A 26780-nucleotide genomic window follows, 5' to 3' on the forward strand; every position below is an offset into this window, starting at 1 on the left:
TGTGTGTACTAAAGATGTAGTCAATGACATGGTCCCCCTCAAACGCTGTGTGTGTACTAAAGATGTAATCAGTGACAAGGTCCCCCTCAAACGCTGTGTGTGTACTAAAGATGTAATCTATGACATGGTCCCCCTCAAACACTGTGTGTGTACTAAAGATGTAGTCAATGACAAGGTCCCCTCAAACACTGTGTGTGTACTAAAGATGTAATCCATGACAAGGTCCCCTCAAACGCTGTGTGTGTACTAAAGATGTAATCAATGACATGGTCCCCCTCAAACACTGTGTGTGTACTAAAGATGTAGTCAATGACAAGGTCCCCTCAAACGCTGTGTGTGTACTAAAGATGTAGTCAATGACAAGGTCCCCTCAAACACTGTGTGTGTACTAAAGATGTAGTCAATGACAAGGTCCCCCTCAAACGCTGTGTGTGTAGTAAAGATGTAGTCAATGACAAGGTCCCCCTCAAACGCTGTATGTGTACTAAAGATGTAATCCATGACAAGGTCCCCTCAAACACTGTGTGTGTACTAAAGATGTAATCAATGACATGGTCCCCCTCAAACGCTGTGTGTGTACTAAAGATGTAATCAATGACATGGTCCCCCTCAAACGCTGTGTGTGTACTAAAGATGTAATCAGTGACAAGGTCCCCCTCAAACGCTGTGTGTGTACTAAAGATGTAGTCAATGACATGGTCCCCCTCAAACACTGTGTGTGTACTAAAGATGTAGTCAATGACAAGGTCCCCCTCAAACGCTGTGTGTGTACTAAAGATGTAATCAATGACATGGTCCCCCTCAAACACTGTGTGTGTACTAAAGATGTAGTCAATGACAAGGTCCCCCTCAAACACTGTGTGTGTACTAAAGATGTAATCAATGACATGGTCCCCCTCAAACACTGTGTGTGTACTAAAGATGTAGTCAATGACAAGGTCCCCTCAAACGCTGTGTGTGTACTAAAGATGTAATCAATGACATGGTCCCCCTCAAACGCTGTGTGTGTACTAAAGATGTAGTCAATGACAAGGTCCCCCTCAAACGCTGTATGTGTACTAAAGATGTAATCCATGACAAGGTCCCCTCAAACACTGTGTGTGTACTAAAGATGTAATCCATGACAAGGTCCCCTCAAACACTGTGTGTGTACTAAAGATGTAATCCATAGCAAGGTCCCCCTCAAACGCTGTATGTGTAGTAAAGATGTAATCCATGACAAGGTCCCCTCAAACACTGTGTGTGTACTAAAGATGTAATCCATGACATGGTCCCCTCAAACGCTGTGTGTGTACTAAAGATGTAGTCAATGACAAGGTCCCCCTCAAACGCTGTGTGTGTAGTAAAGATGTAGTCAATGACAAGGTCCCCCTCAAACGCTGTGTGTGTACTAAAGATGTAGTCAATGACAAGGTCCCCCTCAAACGCTGTGTGTGTAGTAAAGATGTAGTCAATGACAAGGTCCCCCTCAAACGCTGTGTGTGTACTAAAGATGTAATCCATGACAAGGTCCCCTCAAACACTGTGTGTGTACTAAAGATGTAGTCAATGACATGGTCCCCCTCAAACGCTGTGTGTGTACTAAAGATGTAATCAGTGACAAGGTCCCCCTCAAACGCTGTGTGTGTACTAAAGATGTAATCTATGACATGGTCCCCCTCAAACACTGTGTGTGTACTAAAGATGTAGTCAATGACAAGGTCCCCTCAAACACTGTGTGTGTACTAAAGATGTAATCCATGACAAGGTCCCCTCAAACGCTGTGTGTGTACTAAAGATGTAATCAATGACATGGTCCCCCTCAAACGCTGTGTGTGTACTAAAGATGTAGTCAATGACAAGGTCCCCTCAAACACTGTGTGTGTACTAAAGATGTAGTCAATGACAAGGTCCCCCTCAAACGCTGTGTGTGTAGTAAAGATGTAGTCAATGACAAGGTCCCCCTCAAACGCTGTATGTGTACTAAAGATGTAATCCATGACAAGGTCCCCTCAAACACTGTGTGTGTACTAAAGATGTAATCAATGACATGGTCCCCCTCAAACGCTGTGTGTGTACTAAAGATGTAATCAATGACATGGTCCCCCTCAAACGCTGTGTGTGTACTAAAGATGTAATCAGTGACAAGGTCCCCCTCAAACGCTGTGTGTGTACTAAAGATGTAGTCAATGACATGGTCCCCCTCAAACACTGTGTGTGTACTAAAGATGTAGTCAATGACAAGGTCCCCCTCAAACGCTGTGTGTGTACTAAAGATGTAATCAATGACATGGTCCCCCTCAAACACTGTGTGTGTACTAAAGGTGTAGTCAATGACAAGGTCCCCCTCAAACACTGTGTGTGTACTAAAGATGTAATCAATGACATGGTCCCCCTCAAACACTGTGTGTGTACTAAAGATGTAGTCAATGACAAGGTCCCCTCAAACGCTGTGTGTGTACTAAAGATGTAATCAATGACATGGTCCCCCTCAAACGCTGTGTGTGTACTAAAGATGTAGTCAATGACAAGGTCCCCCTCAAACGCTGTATGTGTACTAAAGATGTAATCCATGACAAGGTCCCCTCAAACACTGTGTGTGTACTAAAGATGTAATCCATAGCAAGGTCCCCCTCAAACGCTGTATGTGTAGTAAAGATGTAATCCATGACAAGGTCCCCTCAAACGCTGTGTGTGTACTAAAGATGTAATCAATGACATGGTCCCCCTCAAACACTGTGTGTGTACTAAAGATGTAATCCATGACAAGGTCCCCTCAAACGCTGTGTGTGTACTAAAGATGTAGTCAATGACAAGGTCCCCCTCAAACGCTGTGTGTGTAGTAAAGATGTAGTCAATGACAAGGTCCCCCTCAAACGCTGTGTGTGTAGTAAAGATGTAGTCAATGACAAGGTCCCCCTCAAACGCTGTGTGTGTACTAAAGATGTAGTCAATGACAAGGTCCCCCTCAAACGCTGTGTGTGTACTAAAGATGTAGTCAATGACAAGGTCCCCCTCAAACGCTGTATGTGTACTAAAGATGTAGTCAATGACAAGGTCCCCTCAAACACTGTGTGTGTACTAAAGATGTAGTCATTGACAAGGTCCCCTCAAACGCTGTGTGTGTACTAAAGATGTAATCCATAGCAAGGTCCCCCTCAAACGCTGTGTGTGTACTAAAGGTGTAGTCAATGACAAGGTCCCCCTCAAACGCTGTGTGTGTACTAAAGATGTAATCCATAGCAAGGTCCCCCTCAAACGCTGTATGTGTAGTAAAGATGTAATCCATGACAAGGTCCCCTCAAACGCTGTGTGTGTACTAAAGATGTAATCCATGACAAGGTCCCCTCAAACGCTGTGTGTGTACTAAAGATGTAATCCATGACAAGGTCCCCTCAAACGCTGTGTGTGTACTAAAGATGTAATCCATGACAAGGTCCCCTCAAACGCTGTGTGTGTACTAAAGATGTAATCCATAGCAAGGTCCCCCTCAAACGCTGTGTGTGTACTAAAGGAATAGTCAATGACAAGGTCCCCCTCAAACGCTGTGTGTGTACTAAAGATGTAATCCATAGCAAGGTCCCCCTCAAACGCTGTATGTGTAGTAAAGATGTAATCCATGACAAGGTCCCCTCAAACGCTGTGTGTGTACTAAAGATGTAATCCATGACAAGGTCCCCTCAAACGCTGTGTGTGTACTAAAGATGTAATCCATGACAAGGTCCCCTCAAACACTGTGTGTGTACTAAAGATGTAATCAATGACAAATGCTGTGTGTGTACTAAAGATGTAATCCATGACAAGGTCCCCTCAAACACTGTGTGTGTACTAAAGATGTAATCCATGACAAGGTCCCCCTCAAACGCTGTGTGTGTATTAAAGATGTGATCAATAACAAGGTCCCCTCAAACGCTGTGTGTGTAGTAAAGATGTAATCCATGACAAGGTCCCCTCAAACGCTGTATGTGTAGTAAAGATGTAATCCATAGCAAGGTCCCCCTCAAACGCTGTGTGTGTACTAAAGATGTAATCAATGACAAGGTCCCCCTCAAACGCTGTGTGTGTAGTAAAGATGTAATCCATGACAAGGTCCCCCTCAAACGCTGTGTGTGTAGTAAAGATGTAATCCATGACAAGGTCCCCTCAAACGCTGTATGTGTAGTAAAGATGTAATCCATGACAAGGTCCCCTCAAACGCTGTGTGTGTACTAAAGATGTAATCCATAGCAAGGTCCCCCTCAAACGCTGTATGTGTAGTAAAGATGTAATCCATGACAAGGTCCCCTCAAACGCTGTGTGTGTACTAAAGATGTAATCCATGACAAGGTCCCCTCAAACGCTGTGTGTGTACTAAAGATGTAATCCATGACAAGGTCCCCTCAAACACTGTGTGTGTACTAAAGATGTAATCCATGACAAGGTCCCCCTCAAACGCTGTGTGTGTATTAAAGATGTGATCAATAACAAGGTCCCCTCAAACGCTGTGTGTGTAGTAAAGATGTAATCCATGACAAGGTCCCCTCAAACGCTGTATGTGTAGTAAAGATGTAATCCATAGCAAGGTCCCCCTCAAACGCTGTGTGTGTACTAAAGATGTAATCAATGACAAGGTCCCCCTCAAACGCTGTATGTGTAGTAAAGATGTAATCCATGACAAGGTCCCCACCCTCAAACGCTGTGTGTGTATTAAAGATGTGATCAATAACAAGGTCCCCTCAAACGCTGTGTGTGTAGTAAAGATGTAATCCATGACAAGGTCCCCCTCAAACGCTGTGTGTGTACTAAAGATGTGATCAATAACAAGGTCCCCTCAAACGCTGTGTGTGTAGTAAAGATGTAATCCATGACAAGGTCCCCTCAAACGCTGTATGTGTAGTAAAGATGTAATCCATGACAAGGTCCCCTCAAACGCTGTGTGTGTACTAAAGATGTAATCCATGACAAGGTCCCCCTCAAACGCTGTATGTGTAGTAAAGATGTAATCCATGACACGGTCCCCTCAAACGCTGTGTGTGTACTAAAGATGTAATCAGTGACAAGGTCCCCTCAAACGCTGTGTGTGTACTAAAGATGTAATCCATGACAAGGTCCCCTCAAACGCTGTGTGTGTACTAAAGATGTAATCAATGACAAGGTCCCCTCAAACGCTGTGTGTGTACTAAAGATGTAATCAATGACAAGGTCCCCTCAAACGCTGTGTGTGTAGTAAAGATGTAATCCATGACAAGGTCCCCCCCAATAGCTGTGGGAATCATGGGGCACGTCAAATTGACCATGTATACCGAAAGCTTTGTGAAAATAAAGTTAGTTCGAAAATCACTGCGTAACAAATGGTAGCAGAGCGTGGTTTTTGGATAGTTAAAAGCAGTGTTATCTGGGTATAGGGTGCAGTGTGCACGTTAGTGGAATGTTTGCATGTTATGTCGTTTGTTGACATTTAGCTAGTGTTATAGTAGAGTTTGAGTCACAGTTTGCAATAAATAGTTTTTTGTTCACGTTATGAACTTAATTGTTGACGGGTTCTTGTTAACTTCTCGTGCACCAAGTCATGTCACAAACAGGATCTAAAAAGTCAACTCCTGACTTTCCTGACTATGAGGCCCAAATAACGGAACTTAAACGCAAGAAGGCTATAGACAAATCAACCTTTACTTGAAAGACTCATTGATGAAGAGAATTGTTCCACTCGGACAGATATCCGAAACGCGATTGACAAAGTTAATGATTGAGATAGTTATAGTTATCGACAGACTGACACGAACGCTCAGTGTGTGCTCTGTAAAAGTGGTCACCATATTTGGAACTGTAAACAGTTCAAGACAATGACGGTTCCCACAAGATGGGTAACTGCTAAACAACTGAACCTTTGCTTCAGGTGTTTGGGCACTAACCATCGAGGTAATAGTTGCAGACGCAGAATCACCTGTGGAATAGATAACAGTACCGCAACTCATAGTAGATTTCTTCACTCAACAAAGAGAAGTTGTGACAATGTTTCTAAACTGAAAAGCAACTTGGAAGTCAGGGTCGATTTGCAGTCATAATGTCTTCCACTAAATCAAGCAAGTCAACGCTTGAATCATTGAGAACAGCGCCGGTATGAACAGAATTATTGTTAACGCACTATTGGATGATGCCAGCACACAGACTTATATACTGAACAACAAAAGATCCTATTACATTGAATAAGATTTAATGCAAAGTTATGTTTTTTTACCAAATCTGAGACAATTTCGGTTTACAACAGATAAAAGACCCCTGTAAGTGTTCAAATGGTTTAATTTGCCATACTGACTTCAGCAAAATGCGTGATTTCATTAAAAAAAACACGAGCATGCCAAAATGTCAATTGACAAATCAATAGCGTGTGTGTCCACCTCTGGTCGCGATGCAAGCAACACATCTTCGTCTCATGGAATGGACCAGGCGTCGCACAAAGTCCTGTGGGATATCTGTCCATATCTGCTGGAGCATGTTTTGAAGTTCTTGGAGTGTCTGTGGAACACGTGGTTGACGTCGAAGTCGTCGGTCCATCTCATCCCACATGTGCTCGGTTGGTGAGAGATCAGGGGAGCGAGCCGGCATTCACGTTGTTTTGTTGAAGAGAATCCTGAACAAGTCGATCAACATGAGACCGGGCGTTGTCATGTTGAAAGGTAATGCCTTGGCCATGACGACGCAAAACGGTAGAACAACAGGGCCGATGATCTCGTCGCGGTAGCGCTGTCCATTGAGATTTCCCTCTACCACTATCAAACGGGTCCTCTGTCTTGCTATAATCCCACCCCATACCATAACGCTGCCGCCCCCGAACCGATCTTCTTCCATGATACAATGATTGACGTAATGTTCACCTCGACGTCGGTACACTCGATTCCGTCCATCGCTGTGGCTGGGGTGAGAACGAGACTCGTCAGTGAAGAGAACTTGTCCTCACTGCATGGCCGTAGACGCTGTCTGCACCACTGTAGACGTGCTTGACGGTGGTTTCCTGTCAATATGGGACGTCTGGCGGGTCTTCTGGCGACAATTCCTGCACATATGAGGCGACGACGTACGGTTTGTGAAGATATTCGTCGAAGACCAGGGATGCTTCTTGCAGTCAGTGGGCTGGAATCGATTTCGTAGGTGTGTTGTTCGAATCCAGTTGTCTTGTCGATTATAGGTTACGCGTGGCCTGCAACTCCGAGGATGGTCTCTGACTGCATTCGTCTAGATCTGTTGCCAACGTTGCCATAAACACCAAACGGTGTTTCTGTGGACGTTAAATTGTCTTGCAACATCACGTTGACTCGATCCTGCTTTAAGCATACCAATGGCTCGCAGACGCTCATTTTCGGACAGGCGTGGCATTTCGTAATGTTGAATAATTGCGTAATTTTGTTGTTTTTCTTAGTGGTTGCTGTCAGCACGATGCTAAACAATGAATATGGAATCCTGTTAACGCACGTTTTTATACCCATTCCTGGGTAGTGAAATGCATGGGGCTTGCATAAAAGTCAACTTTTGCATGGAATGCATGCATTTCTGTAGCAGTTGCGTTTTTGTGACTTGATTCCATACATGTACTACAATATTGAAAACCAAACTTTACTTGTTTGAAAAAGACACTGAAATATCGGTGTCACAGGAACTTTTGTTGTTGAGTATATTAATCAAGCTGCTGCCTCAGAATTAGGGTTATCGGGTCCTACAGAGAAAGTTTCAGTTAATGTCCTGAATGGGCAACATGAAACATTGGAAACTTTGTCAGTTCAAGTTGGACCTTCGACATCTATCCTTTCCAAGGATAATGAATCTGTCACTGAATCTGTGAAACATACAATCAGATACCAGAATGGTCGGTATCAAATTGGCATTCCATGGAAGGAAAATGCTAGTCATTTACCGGACAATAGGGAAATAGCTTACAAACGTCTCTGTTGCACAGAGAAGAAATAATCAAAAGACAAACAGGTTGCTGATACTTATGATGGCATCATATCTCAGTATCTTGAGAAAGGTTACATTGAAAAGGCGTCCATTGATGAAACAGATGTACCTTGTGGATGGTACTTACCTCATTTTCCCGTAGTGCGTCCAGATAGGGCAACTACAAAGGTTCGCATTGTCTTTGAAGCATCAGCAAAATGTGAAGGTGTATCATTGAATGACAGTATCCATCACGGTCCAAAGTTACAAGGTAACCTATTTCAGATATTGCTCAGGTTTAGAAGGTACTCGGTAGCCATAGTATGTGACATTGCAGAAATGTATCTTCAGATAGAAATATTGCCCAAAGACAGGTAATTCTTTCGATTACTTTGGAGGTCAAACAATCAGAAGTCGACCAATATGGGTGACAACATACTCACTTCTAAATGAGTTCGAAGCCATAGAACTGTATGAACAGCTTACAGAGTTATGGGGGAAGAAAGTGGTTAAGCAATTCACCTGAAGTCTTACAGAAAATCCTAATAGAAAATAGGGCTTGTGAGGTTGATCTTGGAAGGGATGAGTTGCCAACTGCAAAAACACTTGGTCTGATGAGGGTGGCAAAAGATGACGAGTTTAGCTTTCGTAGTACTCGTATTCACAACAGTTGGATACTTACAAAGAGGTTTTCTTAGAGAAAAGGCTAAGGTATTCGATCCGTTAGGATTCCTTGCTCCTTTCATCATCAAAGCAAAAGTCAACATGCAGTAGTCTGGCTCAAGGGTTTGGATTGGGACGAAGAGCATTGGATTGAAACAGAAAACGGTGCTTTGGCTCAATCAAATGAAATAGTTTGGGACTGTTAGATTCCCGAGATGCGTGCAACTCGACTTCAACATTGAGAACAGGAGATTGCATGTTTTTGATTGCGTTGTTGCATCAGAAAGTGCATGTGGGGCAGTTGTATACAACGTGACTACCTATCAAAGCGGGACAGTGTCTAGTCGCTTGGTGGCATCAAAGTGTCGAGTAGCAAATCAGTCTCGAATGGAGTCTCAGTATTAGGAGTTACGTTGATCTTGACTGTAGTCTGTCAACTTGTAGACTAACTTGATGAAAACCTCCTTGGCCAATCGTGGAGTTACCCACCATATTCACCACATTTTGGGGGTGCTTTTGAAGCAATGATAAAGTCTTCCAAACGAGCTATATATGCGATCTTAGGCAATGGCGATATCACTGATGAAGAAGTTGTGACTGCCTTTACCGGAGCTGAATCGTTGATCAATTCAAGGCCTTTTAACTTACCAAAGTACACATCCACATGATGACGTTCCACTAACTCCTTATCACTTTCTTCATGGTCAGTTGGGTAGAATATTTGCTCCTGAGTCGGTTGATAAGACAGTGTTCAATCAGAAAAAAACGTTGGCGAAGAGTGCAAGAACTTGTACGCCACTTTTGGAAACAGTGGATGTCTGAATGGCGTCCTACAAGCAAGGAAGAATTGGTTTGTTCCAAACCGTGATCTTGAGGTAGATGGCGTCGTTCTGGTTATCTCCCCTCAGTCACCTAGAGGCAGCTGGATCACCGGACGAATCATAAAGACACATTCAGGAACGGATGGACACGTTCGAGTTGTTGACATACAGACCAGTAAGGGTGTTGTGACAGGACCAGTGACAAAAGTGTGGCCACTGGAATGGAATGTGTCAGAAACTGCAGCTGGAGAAGGCTTCAAGAACGGAACAGAAGAACAGCAGAAGGATTCAAGGAACGGATAGAAAATTCGTGAATGGAGGATTTAAAGAAGAGTTCTTGGATAGAGGATTCAAAGAACTCGAAGACAGGATAGAAGATGTTATTCAAGGATGAACATTCAAGGAAGTATTTCGAGTGACTTTACAGTAATAATTTTCATTTCATGATACAGAATGTGCTTTTTCTAACACTGGACATTATACTTACCAGTGAGTTTATGCGTTCAAGTGGAATATTTCTTATTTACAGGACTGTGAACGTTGAAATGACTGCTTTGTTTTTCAGGAAATGTGTGGACTTTTTATGAACAGTTTAGTTGCATATTATTTCATAAATAAATGTACATATGCTATTTTGTTACTGATGGCTAACATGTGAAATGATAGACTGGGATCTATCATTTGTAGGGGGGAATGTTCTGGAGAACTATGGCCAGGAACTTGAAATGTTCGCACTTGATTGAGTTTGAGAAAACTGGGAGCATTCGTACGAACGCTGTGTGCTTCGCGGATGTTGTAGCTGGTTGGGAACCGTGACTATGTATACCGAAAGCTTTGTGAAAATAAAGTCAGTTAGAAAAACACTGCGTAACACTGGGAGAACGGGAAGTAAGGGGAACGGTTATTTGTTGAGACAATTGGGCGGTTTCAGTGTACATGCAGCCTGGGGTCAGAAGGTCATGAAAGGCGACATGGCCGGGCCTCGACTTCCATAGAAGATTCAGTTTGGTATTATCGGACACACTTCAATATAGATAAAGGACAAAGTCACACGATTAGGCTATACGTTCCCAGACCAACTCAGGTGTGTGACGTATCAAGAGCTGCACCAGCAGACTACCTACCCAAACCATCTGCTTCATCCAACATCAACAGTGGTTATTTCTAGATCGACACCCCCTGAGAAATACGTACAAGGTGATATCCGATATCTTGTAAACTCATATCCCCTTGTCCTCCTATGATATTCCCTTGTCCTCTTCTGATATCCCCTTGTCCACTTCTGATATCCCCTTGTCCTCTTCTGATGTCCTCTTCTGATATCCCCTTGTCCTCCTCTGATACGCCCTTGCCCTCCTCTGATATGCCCTTGTCCTCCTCTGATATCCCCTTGTCCTCCTCTGATATCCCATTGTCCACCTCTGATATCCCCTTGTCCTCCTCTGATATGCCCTTGTCCTCCTCGGATAACTATTTGTCCTCCTCTGATATCCCATTGTCCACCTCTGATATCCCCTTGTCCTGCTCTGATATCCCCTTGCCTTCCACTGATAACCCCTTGGCCCGGCCTGATAACCCCTTGCCACCCCCCCCCCCCCCCCCCCCCCACCCCCCTCTGATATGCCCTTGTCCTCCTCTGATATCACCTTGTCCTCCTCTGATATCCCCTTGTCCTCCTCTGATATGCCCTTGTCCTCCTCGGATATCCCCTTGTCCTCCTCTGATATGCCCTTGTCCTCCTCGGATATCCCCATGTCGTCCTCCGATATCCCTTGTCCTCCTCTGATATCCCTTTGTTCTCTTCACATAAATTTTTTTTATAAATCATAGTTATAAGATATAATAAAAAGGAGCCCAGAGACATTCCTCATTTTCAGATACTGGAGTAATCTAGACTTGCCAAACATTATTGATTTGCATTGGCTGTATTGGATATATTTGTTTCGGGGTCTGTATGACAGACTACCTGATGTTGAAAGTCACGAGTTGTGCGTGTCTCGGACCTGGATGGTTTTCTTCGACTACAGAATGTTTGTGAGGCTTACATAAACCTGTATGAACTGAGTTCGGAAAATGTCATTAGCACATGTTCCCACTTCCACAATACATTACAAGACCTGGGAACAATGGCGCGTCTGAAAACACCAGCCCCGCGAACCTGCCCAGACAACTGATGTGTCGTGCAGTGTATATTTACCACGCAAGTGCAACCTGTAGCTAGCAGCCACGCGGTGGTCCACCACGTGCTAGCAAGGGTGACGGGGGACAGGTTGTGAATGCATTGTGTTGTGTTGACGCATTCGGACAATGGCTTCGGCAAACATATTTATCCAATATGTCTGTATTCCAGCTGATTGTATGTTCACGAAACTGAATAAACCCTTTTCTATACGGAGATACTGGTAGAAATACATCCGGTCATCAAAACAACAACTTTGTGTCAACATCGGGTCAAACATAGGATGGTGCAGCTGCAGCATGGACACATTTCAGTCTCGCGCGTAGACGGAGTTCAGCTTATTGTTTTAGACCCTTGTTTACAACTTGTCACACCCGTTATTGGTAAAGCCGTCTCGTGGTCTAGTGTCGGCCCGGGGAGCGCAAGGTCGAGGATTCTATTCCCGACCGCCCCACACCAAAAGATACGTTAACGTGGTACTTGTTGTTACGCTGCTGGGACCTCGGTATCAAGCATTGAACAAGGACTGTTTTTGTTTGTTTTGTATGTTCTGTTTTTAACGCCGCACACAGCAATATTCCAGCTATTTGACGGCGTTCTGTAAATAATCCAGGCAATACAGTGATTGACAACAAGAGAATCGATCCACGCCATTGGGATACGATGACATGCATCAACCAAGTCAGCGAGTCTGACTACCCGATCTCATTAGTCGCCTCTTACAAGCACCGTCGCCATTTACGGCAAGCATGGGTTGCTGAAGACTTATTCTACATCGGATATTAAACAAGGACTGATCGGCTCGGAGAAAACTGTCAATCAATATATAATTATTCAAACCTACACAGTCATCACGTGACACACCCGAACCATTCCATTCCATTATTCATGGCCATGGATATATAAACATGAACCATCCCAAGTGGCACTCGAGTCAGTTGGGTGAAACCCACGAGCACGGGTATGCTGCTGACAAACCTAGAGACATAATCGGGCCGAACCGGAATTCGAATCCACTATCACAGGTTTCTGGTGTGCCCAAGGGACGCAAGTCTGCACAGCAAATTGCGGCGCCCAAGACGACTGAGCCACTCGTGCCCCCAGTTGCACTCGAATTTGTTACTCGGCGCTCTTCGGATTCGGCTCCTGTGTTTGCAAGGACACTGATCTTTAAAGTTAATCAATGTAATCCCAAGTATCCTTTACAGTAAGCCCAAGTATCCTTTACAGTAAGCCCAAGTATCCTTTACAGTAAGCCCAAGTATCCTTTACAGTAAGCCCACGCAAGTCAAGGAATATAATAATACATGTTAGGGAGGATATTTCGTCAGGATAAACATTTATCTCAGCTAACAGCAACTCAAGCCGAACACTCAACCCGCTGCATTGTTGTAGACGTATAGGCACGTGACCTTTCAGACCAACTTCAAGTTCAAAGTTAAACGGTATTACAAAAAATTACCTGATCGGAGCATGAAGACTTGTGTGTCCCTAGTGTAACAGCTGCGGTGTCTAGAAAAACTGAAATACTCTCATTGTGGACAAAGTAAAGTAAATAACATCAATCCAACATGTCCACACTTCCCTGGACCTCCGCTACACAGTGACGTCAATCAGTTATCTCCACAACCCCTTGAACCTCCGCTACACAGTGAAGTCAATCAGTTATCTCCACAACCCCTTGAACCTCCACTACACAGTGACGTCAATCAGTTATCTCCACAACCCCTTGAACCTCCGCTACACAGTGACGTCAATCAGTTTTCTCCACAACCCCTTGAACCTCCGCTACACAGTGACGTCAATCAGTTATATCCACAACCCCTTGAACCTCCACCACACACACACACACACACACACACCCACACCCCCGCCACACACACACCCGCCACACACACACACACACACACACACACACACACACACACACACACAGAGTCATATCCCAGTCACACCCAGTCCTCTGGAAATATATCCATCAGCAACACATTCCCTCTTCCTTGAAACCAGGACGGTGGGTGTTATCTGGTGTAGCCAGGCAACAGTTATCGAAAAGAGACATTGCACCAGAGCGTTATGGATATTTTATTTCATGAAGATTAACCTAACAATTAGTCGCACGGAACGTGCTCAAAGCAGCGTTCGGGAGATAAAAGATAAACACAGGTTTCAAATAAAGTTGTTATCAGTGCTTCAACAGAACAAGGACTACGACAGCCTGTGTGCTTCAACTGAACAAGGACTACGACAGCCTGGGTGCTTCAACTGAACAAGGACTATGACAGCCTGGGTGCTTCAACTGAACAAGGACTACGACAGCCTGGGTGCTTCAACTGAACAAGGACTACGACAGCCTGGGTGCTTCAACTGAACAAGGACTATGACAGCCTGGGTGCTTCAACTGAACAAGGACTACGACAGCCTGTGTGCTTCAACTGAACAAGGACTACGACAGCCTGGGTGCTTCAACTGAACAAGGACTACGACAGCCTGGGTGCTTCAACTGAACAAGGACTACGACAGCCTGGGTGCTTCAACTGAACAAGGACTATGACAGCCTGGGTGCTTCAACTGAACAAGGACTACGACAGCCTGGGTGCTTCAACTGAACAAGGACTACGACAGCCTGGGTGCTTCAACTGAACAAGGACTACGACAGCCTGTGTGCTTCAACTGAACAAGGACTACGACAGCCTGGGTGCTTCAACTGAACAAGGACTACGACAGCCTGGGTGCTTCAACTGAACAAGGACTACGACAGCCTGGGTGCTTCAACTGAACAAGGACTATGACAGCCTGGGTGCTTCAACTGAACAAGGACTACGACAGCCTGGGTGCTTCAACTGAACAAGGACTACGACAGCCTGGGTGCTTCAACTGAACAAGGACTACGACAGCCTGTGTGCTTCAACTGAACAAGGACTACGACAGCCTGGGTGCTTCAACTGAACAAGGACTACGACAGCCTGTGTGCTTCAACTGAACAAGGACTACGACAGCCTGGGTGCTTCAACTGAACAAGGACTATGACAGCCTGGGTGCTTCAACTGAACAAGGACTACGACAGCCTGGGTGCTTCAACTGAACAAGGACTACGACAGCCTGGGTGCTTCAACTGAACAAGGACTATGACAGCCTGGGTGCTTCAACTGAACAAGGACTACGACAGCCTGTGTGCTTCAACTGAACAAGGACTACGACAGCCTGGGTGCTTCAACTGAACAAGGACTACGACAGCCTGTGTGCTTCAACTGAACAAGGACTACGACAGCCTGGGTGCTTCAACTGAACAAGGACTACGACAGCCTGGGTGCTTCAACTGAACAAGGACTATGACAGCCTGAGTTCTTCAACTAAACAAGGACTATGACAGCCTGCGTTCTTCAACTGAACAAGGACTACGACAGTCTGTGTGCTTCAACTGAACAAGGACTACGACAGCCTGGGTGCTTCAACTGAACAAGGAGTACGACAGCCTGGGTGCTTCAACTGAACAAGGACTATGACAGCCTGAGTTCTTCAACTGAACAAGGACTACGACAGCCTGGGTGCTTCAACTAACAAGAACGTTTTATAGAGAAATTATAAAGACGGTAGGGGGGATGTGCTGAGAACGAACATCACACAGTGTGCCCATGTGGGGCCTTGAACATGGATCCATAATGAGAGAAGTGTTTTAACCTCTAGGCCGCCCTAACGACCCACCGCCCTAAAGCCACACCGCCCTAACGCTACACCGCCCTAAAGACACACCGCCCTAACGCCACACCGCCCTACCGCCACACCGCCCTAACGACACACCGCCCTAACGACACACCGCCCTAACGACCCACCGCCCTAACGATCCACCGCCCTAACGATCCACCGCTCTAACGACACACCGCCCTAACGACACACCGCCCTAACGATCCACCGCCCTAACGACACACCGCCCTAACGACACACCGCCCTTACGTCCAACCGCCCTAACGACACACCGCCCTAACGACACACCGCCCTAACGACACACCGCCCTAACGATCCACCGCCCTAACGACACACCGCCCTTACGTCCAACCGCCCTAACGCCACACCGCCCTAACGATCCACCGCTCTAACGACACACCGCCCTAACGACACACCGCCCTAACGCCACACCGCCCTACCGCCACACCGCCCTAACGCCCTATCGCCACACCGCCCTAACGACACACCGCCCTAACGACACACCGCCCTAACGACACACCGTCCTAACGACCCACCGCCCTAACGATCCACCGCCCTAACGATCCACCGCTCTAACGACACACCGCCCTAACGATCCACCGCCCTAACGACACACCGCCCTTACGACACACCGCCCTTACGTCCAACCGCCCTAACGACACACCGCCCTAACGATCAACCGCCCTAACGACACACCGCCCTAACGACACACCGCCCTAACGCCACACCGCCCTAACGATCCACCGCTCTAACGACACACCGCCCTTACGTCCAACCGCCCAAACGCCACACCGCCCTAACGATCCACCGCTCTAACGACACACCGCCCTTACGTCCAACCGCCCTAACGCCACACCGCCCTAACGCTCCACCGCTTTAACGACACACCGCCCTAACGACACACCGCCCTAACGATCAACCGCCCTAACGACACACCGCCCTAACGACACACCGCTCTAACGCCACACACCCATAAACGATCCACCGCCCTAACGACACACCGCCCTAACAATCAACCGCCCTAACGACACACCGCCCTAACGACACACCGCCCTAACGACACACCGCCCTAATGCCACACCGCCCTAACGACCAACCGCCCTAACGACACACCGCCCTAACGATCCACCACCCTAACGATCCACCGCTCTAACGACACACCGCCCTAACGACACACCGCCCTTACGACACACCGCCCTAACGCCACACCGCCCTAACGATCCACCGCTCTAACGACCCACCGCCCTAACGACCCACCGCCCCACAACCCAAACGCACTAGTTTAAAGGGTTCCCTCCCATAACGTAGACCTCCAAAATGCAGACCTCCCAAAAAGCAGTTAAAATTAGCTCACTAATTAATTGGGCCATGCTGGTCACACCTAGTTAATGAATGGACTGGTCCACTCCCCTGCTATGAGGGATTATGGACTGGTCCACTCCCCTGCTATGAGGGATTATGGACTGGTCCACTCCCCTGCTATGAGGGATTATCAATATGTTGAGACACTTGAGACAATGAGCAGTCGCCTCGTCCGACTCAAGGAACAGCTTCATCGCCGTGAAAAGACACCCCTTCAGTACCTGGATGCAGTTGGTCCACTGATGATAAACAAATGACTGATAATCATAAATGACAATGAAATAACATTTGAATAAAAAATTGTGAAATCTACCCAGCTACCCAGCCAAGGACAAGAACGCTGGGAATTAACCCCTATGTCAATAGCCTTGAATGTTGTAAACCATCTCCAGCATTCAATAACATGAGATGAATAGATGAAATACGAGATAGCAATGTCAAGCAGAACAACAGTGTAGTCAATGTCGGCAAATCCGGCAACAAATCGACGTCATCTAAAACAATTATTGAAACGTAATTACAACATTGATTTTCCACATGCCTTGTGTTAGCGGTGTTAGCGGTGTTGACAGATGGTGCCGGCCCAACGCGGCAAATGGTCGTACCCGACTCCCCATGTCAGTCGTGATACTGAGACAACAACGCCATTGATTAACATCATTACAATCTCGGCATCCCCATCACACGGACTGGAGTGCTCAGGGCAGTTACATTTATACAGGTATATATACTAACGGGGGGAAAGTAACTTAGCTTCATATAAAGTGGTGTAAATGTTATGTCATTGAAAACAACAATATATTTGATCAATAGTTTAACATCACACATTCACTGACAAAACCAACATCTGGTAACATGGGACAGCGACACGCGCTCAGGGACCAGTGGTGTATCTTCCCTCAGTTGACAATGTTAATATCGCGTGTGACCACCATTCGCGTTCATACAGGCGAGGCAGTGGCGACACATTGAAGGCACCTGACGATTGAAAACAACCTTGGAAATGTTCAAAATGTCAATCAAAGATTTGTCCAACTGAGCCATAGGTACCGGTAGTGACATTCAGGTCCACGCGTTGAGTTTATGTTTTGTTTCTGTGCGTGCGATGAGCCGCTCGTGTCTGTCATGCGGACAAAACTTGAAAATGATAAAATGTCCCCCTCCCCCTCCCCCTCCCCCTCCCCACCTGTTACCTACACTCTCCATGTCGCAACAGCTTGTTTCACTAGACGGGAATACTCCAGCTTAATAAATCATTAACCGATAACAGAAAAATGTGGTTGATTTTTTTAAAATTTGAAACATCAGCGGTCTCTGCTCGCGAGCCGCTTCGTTGTCAAACCCAGTCACTCTCTCCTTGTCATACCGATTCATTCCCACCTTGTCACACCACCTCACTTCCGCCTTGTCAAACCCAATCTCTCTCGCCTTGTCACAACACCTCACTTGCGCCTTGTCACACCACCTCACTTCCGCCTTGTCATACCACCTCACTTCCGCCTTGTCACACAACCTCACTTCCGCCTTGTCACACCACCTCACTTCCGCCTTGTCAAAACCAGGGACCCCACCTGTTACTTCCGCCTTGTTAAACCCACTCTCTCTCGCTTTGTCACACCACCTCACTTGCGCCTTGTCACACCACCTCACTTCCACCTTGTCACACAACCCAACTTCCGCCCTGTCACACCAACTCACTTCCGCCTTGTCACACCACCTCACTTCCGCCTTGTCACACCACCTCACATCCGCCTTGTCAAACCCACTCTCTCTCGCCTTGTCACTTCCGCCTTGTCACACCACCTCACTTGCGCCTTGTCAAACCTACTCTCTCTCTCGCCTTGTCATACCGCCTCACTTGCGCCTTGTCACACCACCTCACTTCCGCCTTGTCACACCACCTCACTTCCGCCTTGTCACACCAACTCACTTCCGCCCTGTCACACCACCTCACGTCCGCCTTGTCATACCGCCTCAGACCGCCTCCGTGGTCAAGTGGTAGAGCGTCCGCCCGGAGAGCGGAAGGTCCGGGGTTCGATCGCTGGCCGCGTCATACCAAAAGACGTTAAAAGATGGTACTTGTTGTTACCCTGTCTGGCGCTCAGCATTAGGGTGCTAAAACAAGGACTGGTCGGCTCGGATTGAGTATACTGTGTCTGAGTGGGGAATTCATGTTAAACTGTGGTATGGTATCTCAGTGAGCTAGCACTTTAAATCGGCATCAGTCCGGATAAGTACAAAAAGCCACACAAACACATACACGTATATGCACGTCGCTATATGAGTGAAATATTCTTGGACGCGGCGTTAAAACCCCAATTCACATCACGTGTCATACTGCCTCACTTCCGCCCTGTCATACCGCCTCATTTTCGCCTTGTCACACCACCTCACGTCCGCCTTGGCACACCACCTCACTCCCGCCTTGGCACACTACCTCACTTCTTGCTTGTCACACCACCTCACGTCCGCCTTGTCACACCACCTCACGTCCGCCTTGGCACACCACCTCACTTCCGCCTTGTCACACCACCTCACGTCCGCCTTGGCACACCACCTCACGTCCGCCTTGGCACACCACCTCACTCCCGCCTTGGCACACCACCTCACTCCCGCCTTGGCACACCACCTCATTCCCGCCTTGGCACACCACCTCACTCCCGCCTGCGCACACCACCTCACTTCTTGCTTGTCACACCACCTCACGTCCGCCTTGTCACACCACCTCACTTCTGGCTTGTCACACCACCTCACGTCCGCCTTGGCACACCACCTCACGTCCGCCTTGTCACACCACCTCACTTCTGGCGTGGCACACCACCTCACGTCCGCCTTGGCACACCACCTCACTCCCGCCTTGGCACACTACCTCACTTCTTGCTTGTCACACCACCTCACGTCCGCCTTGTCACACCACCTCACGTCCGCCTTGGCACACCACCTCACTTCCGCCTTGTCACACCACCTCACGTCCGCCTTGGCACACCACCTCACGTCCGCCTTGGCACACCACCTCACTCCCGCCTTGGCACACCACCTCATTCCCGCCTTGGCACACCACCTCACTCCCGCCTGGGCACACCACCTCACTTCTTGCTTGTCACACCACCTCACGTCCGCCTTGTCACACCACCTCACTTCTGGCTTGTCACACCACCTCACGTCCGCCTTGTCACACCACCTCACGACCGCCTTGTCACACCACCTCACTTCCGCCTTGTCACACCACCTCACGTCCGCCTTGGCACACCACCTCACTCCCGCCTGGGCACACCACCTCACTTCCGCCTTGTCACACCACCTCACGTCCGCCTTGGCACACCACCTCACGTCCGCCTTGGCACACCACCTCACGTCCGCCTTGGCACACCACCTCACGTCCGCCTTGTCACACCACCTCAGTCCCGCCTTGTCACACCACCTCACGTCCGCCTTGGCACACCACCTCACTCCCGCCTTGGCACACTACCTCACTTCTGGCTTGTAACATCGAATCACCGCCTCATTTCCGTTTTATCGCGTAGTTTCACTTGAACGTCGTCACGCCACCAAACCTCAGCCTGGGTGTGTGGGAAAACAGCCTCTGTACACACGCTCTGGGTGATGTTTTAATATTGATAACTTAAATGTTCTGTTTCACAGCTGTCGAGAGCCCCTCGCCGTGAGCTGTCCCAATTCCCTCCCTCCACACAAACACAGGCCCGGGACACACCGCAACACGCCCTGTGCATGTCCTGATTGAGAATGCAGATGTTTTCTAGTCAGGCTGCAGATTGGAACAACTATTGACAACTATACAGATGGTCGTTGCACAACCGAATTGGAGCGTCGATGACACTCTAGCACAGCGCACGAGTCACAAGTCATCAAATCACAGATTTGACAAAGATAAGTTGGATCCAGATGATTAACACAACGCATGCCTTCCTGTTAAAAAGTTGATGTCATAAAGTGCACATGTGTAACCAAGAGTGTGTGAGTTTGGTTTAACGCCGCTTTCAACAGTATTTCAGTTATATCACGGCGTGTCAGCTTAATGTGGGAGGAAAGGTCTCAGACATTTACCACTTCGGTGAAACCCACGAGCGCGGGTAAAGTACTGAAACATAATCGGGACGAACCCGGATTCGAACCCACAATCATAGGTTTCCGGTGTGCCTAAGGGACACAACTCTGCACAGCGAGTCCCCGTGTAACCAAGAAGATAAAAGTATTGTAATTTGCATGTGGTACTTTCAGAATCAGGAATAAGGGTATGGCCCATTTCAGTTTAAATATTTATGTTATATGTAAGTAGAAAACAAACATATTATGAAAACGAAACCAGTAATATGTTTCCCCAACAACGACTTCCTGAAACCTTTGTTCTGGGCTTCCAAGGAACATGGGGTATGAAGCTGGCACAATCATAGTGGTATACATGATACTGTTCACATTGATATATCTACAGTGGGAAAGTTATTAATAATTTTTTTCATAATTAATCTTTTAAAAGTAATAACTACATTGTCGTAATATTATTTTATAATGAACGAGATCAGTGGAGATATAGATTATGTTAACATTGAAACTCACAACGTTGTGAGAGCGTATCTTATTTTAAGTATGAACCACACTTCTTTATCAGAGTTCCCTCCCTAATGTCAATATATTTACTCCTGCAACCTGATACGTCAATTATTCACGCAGTCCAAAAGTGCTAATACCTCGCCACAAAAAAAAAATGCAAACAGTCACAGCCGCTACACCCGCTACACCCGTTACACCCGCTACAGCCGCTACACGGAAATGGGTCGGAAATGTTGTGTGGACAAATAGGTCGAACAGAGCTGGACTGCCCATCACCTTGTCTTGGCTGCAGGGCTGATACATCAGTCTTGGACTGAGCGTACCTCCCTCTGATGGTTGTGTCCGAATAATATAAATGTTTTAGGTGAAATAATTTACAGTTTGTAATGTTTCAAAAATATTTTTATAATTATTTATGTTTTTTGTATGTACATATGCCAAGTACGCTTAACCCAAGCGTAGAGTTGACTGGCGCATACTAAGATGTTCCAAACAGGTATAATGCCATCTTGACCATCATGACGTCATGATCAAGTTTGATAAGTGGAAGGCTCTAAATGAGCTCCCAGCCATATCAGAACGTGTCAACAATCTCGGAACGCGGGAATGACGTGAGGTCCAAACATTTAAGGCTGCAATTCGCTACAACTGAGACCCAATGGTGCTACAATCCTCTGATCGTGGGTTTGGTTCCCAGATGTACACTGAGTTCGGGTTTGTCGGACCATATCTGTGCTCGTGGGTTTCACCAAGGAGGACAACATCTAAGGCATCCAGTACGTCGGGTTCTTTTCCGCCATAAGCTGAGGTGCCGTGCCAAAACGAGAAAACTGTTGAATGCGGCATTAATTCAAACACACTCACTCACTCTCTCTCACTCACTCACTCACGCAAATGAATGCACTCAAATTAACCTGTGTTACACAGCTGTGAGAGAAAAGCAAAGATTAATCAGTGACGTCACGCTGAACTCATGCGTAATGATTTCTCGTCCGTGAAGGCTAGTACAACTACCACCCTGCTTCAAGTCCTCCAACTCACCATAACTATTTGGGTTTGCAGAAGAAGCCTGAACTATAAAACGTTAAGTACAGTAACAAATCCACTCACCTCATATATGTGGATTAATCCATATCAGTATGAACAAGCCTGTAGCCCGCTACATCCACAGAGCGCACAGAGAGTCAGTGAACCTGCCGCCGCACATGGCCAACTGCTGATAGCGGCGCAGTATGGAGCTTGCAATACAAGACCGTTTTTGTCAACATCTCGTTTAACGCGAGATTAGGTCACGTGTGTTGTCAATTTCCTGATCGGAGTCTGTGTGGAGCCCCCTTGCATTGTTAACTGGTTGTAATTCAAGGCTTTTTTAACCTTAGATTCGTTTTCCAACAAGTGTTGTCTTAACCATATTGTGGCCATACGGAGGGGCAGAACCTGCTGCTGGGTGGTAGGCATATGCACTGCGACGTATGTTGGTGTGTTCAAAGTTTGTTCAATGCGAGATCTTGTTTGAAAAAAGCGATGGGAGTGGAACGAAAATATAAAGTTTTTTGAGTTTACGGGATAGGAGGAAATGTATTTAAATGAACGCAATGACGAATAAGTCAAATATTGCAACAAAAGGATATCAAAACACGTGTATTATTTTTAATCATTTATTAGAATAAGAGTTATTGTTGGATTGTCTTTCATAGAAACATTGTAGGTAAAGAAACATTGAAGTGGGGGTTATTCTTGGGGTGTATTTTCTCCCGTGAAGATCCGGGTTAGAATTGGCCATCAGCGCCCATGCTTGTCGTGAGAGGCGCCCTACGGGATCGGGTAATCAGGCTTGCTGACTTCCTTGATGCATGTCATCGTTTATGGAGGGGCGGTCGGGAAGCCTTGTGGTTAAAGCGTTCGCTCGTCACGCCGAAGACCCGGGTTCGATTCCCGACATGGGTACAATGTGTGAAGCCCATTTCTGGTGTCCCCTCGTGATATTGCTGGAATATTGCTAAAAACGGCGTAAAACCAAACTCACTCACTCACTCACTCGTTTATTGAAGCAACATCGAAGGTTGTTGTTGGAGATCTTGTCTTGTATAGCAACATTGTAGGAAGTTGTTGGAGTGCTTGTCTTGTATAGCAACATTGTAGGACGTGGTTTGAGCGCTTGTCTTGTGGAGCAACATTGTAGGACGTTGTTGGAGCGCTTGTCTTGTGGAGCAACATTGTAGGTTGTTGTTGGAGATCTTGTCTTGTATAACAACATTGTGGGAAGTTTTTGAACATCTTGTCTGGCATAGCAATGTAACCGTGCTTGTGTTGGCCGATAATGGAGTAGGCGCTCTACTGGCCAAATAAATCACAAACAGCTGTCGGGGGTGAGGCTGATGACGTTTATTTTATAATCAGTACGAATGTACGTACTTAATTTCAGTCTGAAACAATAAAAGTACAACATAAGCAAATATAACATAGAAATAAATATATACAATCCGTTATAGTTACTCTTTAAATTTCTAAAATATATATATATATATATCACTACCATTAAAATGAATACCATTTACTTTACATTACATAATACATCAGACGTATCCGTACAATACATCAATACACAGATACAAAATATATTAATATGATATAGAGTGATAACGAACATTACATACCAGATAGGTGATACCTGAACTGGTAATACCGTGACAATGATCGAACGGTGAACGTTGCTACTGAGAAATCTGCATAATAAAGAAATACAAATGCAGAATACTATATACAAGTGATATCCTTTGGTAAAATAGTGTATAAAAATATATTGTACAACAGCCACTCATTTCAAACATACATCAAGCATACAGACATACATTTACTTTCCATTACTGTCCAGAGGGGGTTATATTACTTAGTTTATATATATATTTAGGTTTTGTGTTTAATACTGTTTTATACAGATAATAATTACTCACTGAACTGTACGTTCATCAAGCACTATAAATATATACAAGATGCATTATGTTTCTAATAAATCAAATTAAGAATGCATTCTACAATATATATTATTTCAAATCGCAATAATTAGAAAACATCCATATATACAACATCATAAAATAAATAACCAACTAACCTTAAATATGAATAAATCCTTCTACAATCCAAATCCTCACATTGAAATGAAAGCAGCAATAAATCTCGCAGAGTATTTCCTTGAGGTGACAAATAGCAACTGATTTTCTAAAATTCAACACCAAACATTGTTGTAGCTGTGGCCAGCTTGGCCTATCAACAAGACAATAGACTGGGCCGGGGCGCTGGGGCAAAGAGTGCTGTAAGTCAAAAGCATGCAGTGTGACAATTAGTGGAAGTTAGACTGAGAGTAAACTTACTTAATGTTACAGAGCTATGGAATGAATGTTTAAGGTAAAAATACTAAGGTATAAAACATAACTAATATTATAACTAATAATATCTTCTTATCATGTAAATATCGTAATAAACTAATCAGTTAAAATGGTAACAAGGCCATATAACCTTACTACTAACTAATAAATCTTAATTAAAAGTTATGTACATAATTGAGCCTGCCACAGCAATATTGTAGGAGGTTTTTGGAGCGCTTGCCTTGAAAAGCAACACCGTAGGTTGTTGTTGGAGTGTTTGTCTTGTACAGCAACATTGTAGATTATGGTTTGAGTGTTTGTCTTGTATTGACCTTTTTCACACTTTCGCCATCCTGGATCGAAAACGAGGCTTGGAGAGCATAGCTTCATGCAGTGTAAGTCGCATCAGCTCATAGGGAACAGACAGCATGTTGTGCATTTCACTGATGGACATTTCAAACAAACAAAAAATGGTATCCTCTGTTTCTAATACAGAAAATATTTCACATTTAATCATGAGGTCCAACTGAAATATGCCTGTAATACACTGGAATTAGCATTTTGCTGTCAGGATCCCGGATGTGAATCGAAAGGTGCATTTCGAGATACGTATTTCAGAAATAGATTGTTTTATCATAACCTCGTCGGCATAGAGGTACAATGTGACAGTACATTCAATGACAGAAGTTTTGTACCGTAAATGAACCGCATAACATGAAACACATCAGTGTACTTTTGCAAATTTGCTCAGTCAGTGTGTTGCTTGGCGAACTCAAGATCGTCGATCATGTTTATTTCACGTTTCATAGTGGTGTTTGCTGCACAATGCACTATCGTTTTGCCATGAGTCCAGTTGACAAAAGACACTTTTTCTGCTATTAGTTTCATATTAACATATTACGATGTAAATGAATTAGTTCACAAAATAATTCGTGTGTCAAAATAAATATTCAGAAGGGGCAATAACTCTATTCAGTGTGTACAATGACAGATGATACTTTACTTGTTCTTCAAACATCACTTACTTAACTGATTATTGCCGATTGAGATTGCACCGTACACGACAAAAGTAATAATGTGTGAACTGTTTAAAATAAGTTAAAAGGAAACTAAAAATTGATAAATATAAAGAATACATGAAATTGAAGAAATATAAGAATTAATACAACCACAAACTTCTTGAACACCCTCACCTAATCCTGTATGATGATAGGTAATTGTATATCAAAAGGAAGCTACTAATTTTGAAAATGTCTTGATCAGATATGAGTACAGTTAAAATAACAAAAGATAAAATAGATTCAACTTCAATTGGTAATCAAGCCCAGATAATATATATGTATCGGTACAAATTATGTTGATTGAACAATCTGGATTTCTTATATTTAACAAAGAAAAACAAACCGAAATTTTCATGTCTTTATTTCTCACAATATAAGTTTTCAAAACTTAACATGGACCGGGTGTCTTTGTCAGTCAAAAGCACCTAATTAAATTCCAGGAGAAAATAATTTTCTTGCTTGTAAACATATGGTACAATGTGCTTTTTTAGTGTCTGATAAATATTGGACATGTTGTTTTGTGAGTGAATAAGGTTTTTCACTTCCTCGTCCTATTTAAGTGAAATGTGACAGGAGGCACATTTGTTGTTTGAAAGAAAATGGCTTTTCACTTCCTCGTCCTTTGACAGGACGCACATTGTAACCAGTGTGTTACTGTCAGCAGAAAGCTCCTCCAGACATCCATCACTGGATAATAGTACTTCACTGTGTTGACTCGCTGGCCTGAAATGAATAATTCAATAATATTGTAATAATATTTCTACTTCAATAAAAAAATTTTTTATAAACAATGCATGTTCACCTTCTCTCAAAATAGTGCTTATTTAGAAAACAACATTCATCTCAAATAGAGAAATTTAAGGAAAATTAATCACAGTGTGTAACATTACATGCAACTTTAGAACAATCTTGAAGGCATCAATTCATCTGATATGTCTAAAACTCAAACGGTATATTCTGTGTAAACAGTAAACTCAACAGATCCATCAATTTAATGACAGTGTACTACAGGTCTTTATATCAAAGTCACACAGAAATTTACTCATGTTTTAATGAAACACGTTTTGATATTTGTATTACCGGTATGTATTTAATCATGACATACTTTGTTTAGTCTGACCATGATGAAAACATACTTTCGCTAGAGTGAAATAAATAAGATTTT

The 26780-nt window shown here is 44.9% G+C and overlaps 1 protein-coding gene and 1 long non-coding RNA gene across 2 annotated transcripts in view; both read right to left on the reverse strand.

Annotated features, from left to right (window-relative positions):
• Window positions 1–22550, reverse strand: part of LOC124124175 (orexin receptor type 2-like) — a 48266-nt gene extending 25716 nt beyond the window's left edge. The window contains exon 1 of the mRNA XM_046487268.2: window positions 22300–22550. The gene's annotated coding sequence lies outside the window, so the exon portion shown is untranslated. The remainder of the gene's footprint in view (window positions 1–22299) is intronic.
• Window positions 22551–23555: 1005 nt separating this feature from the next.
• On the reverse strand, window positions 23556–24730 carry LOC124124189. The gene is made up of 3 exons (XR_006859421.2): window positions 24302–24730; window positions 23847–23915; window positions 23556–23615 (listed from the first exon to the last, which is right to left on the reverse strand). It is a non-coding gene; the product is annotated as an uncharacterized LOC124124189 (long non-coding RNA).
• Window positions 24731–26780: the final 2050 nt, after the last annotated feature.

Source organism: Haliotis rufescens, unplaced genomic scaffold, assembly GCF_023055435.1.
Source record: "Haliotis rufescens isolate VD_foot unplaced genomic scaffold, xgHalRufe1.0.p SCAF_1, whole genome shotgun sequence".
Lineage (NCBI taxonomy): Eukaryota > Metazoa > Mollusca > Gastropoda > Lepetellida > Haliotidae > Haliotis > Haliotis rufescens.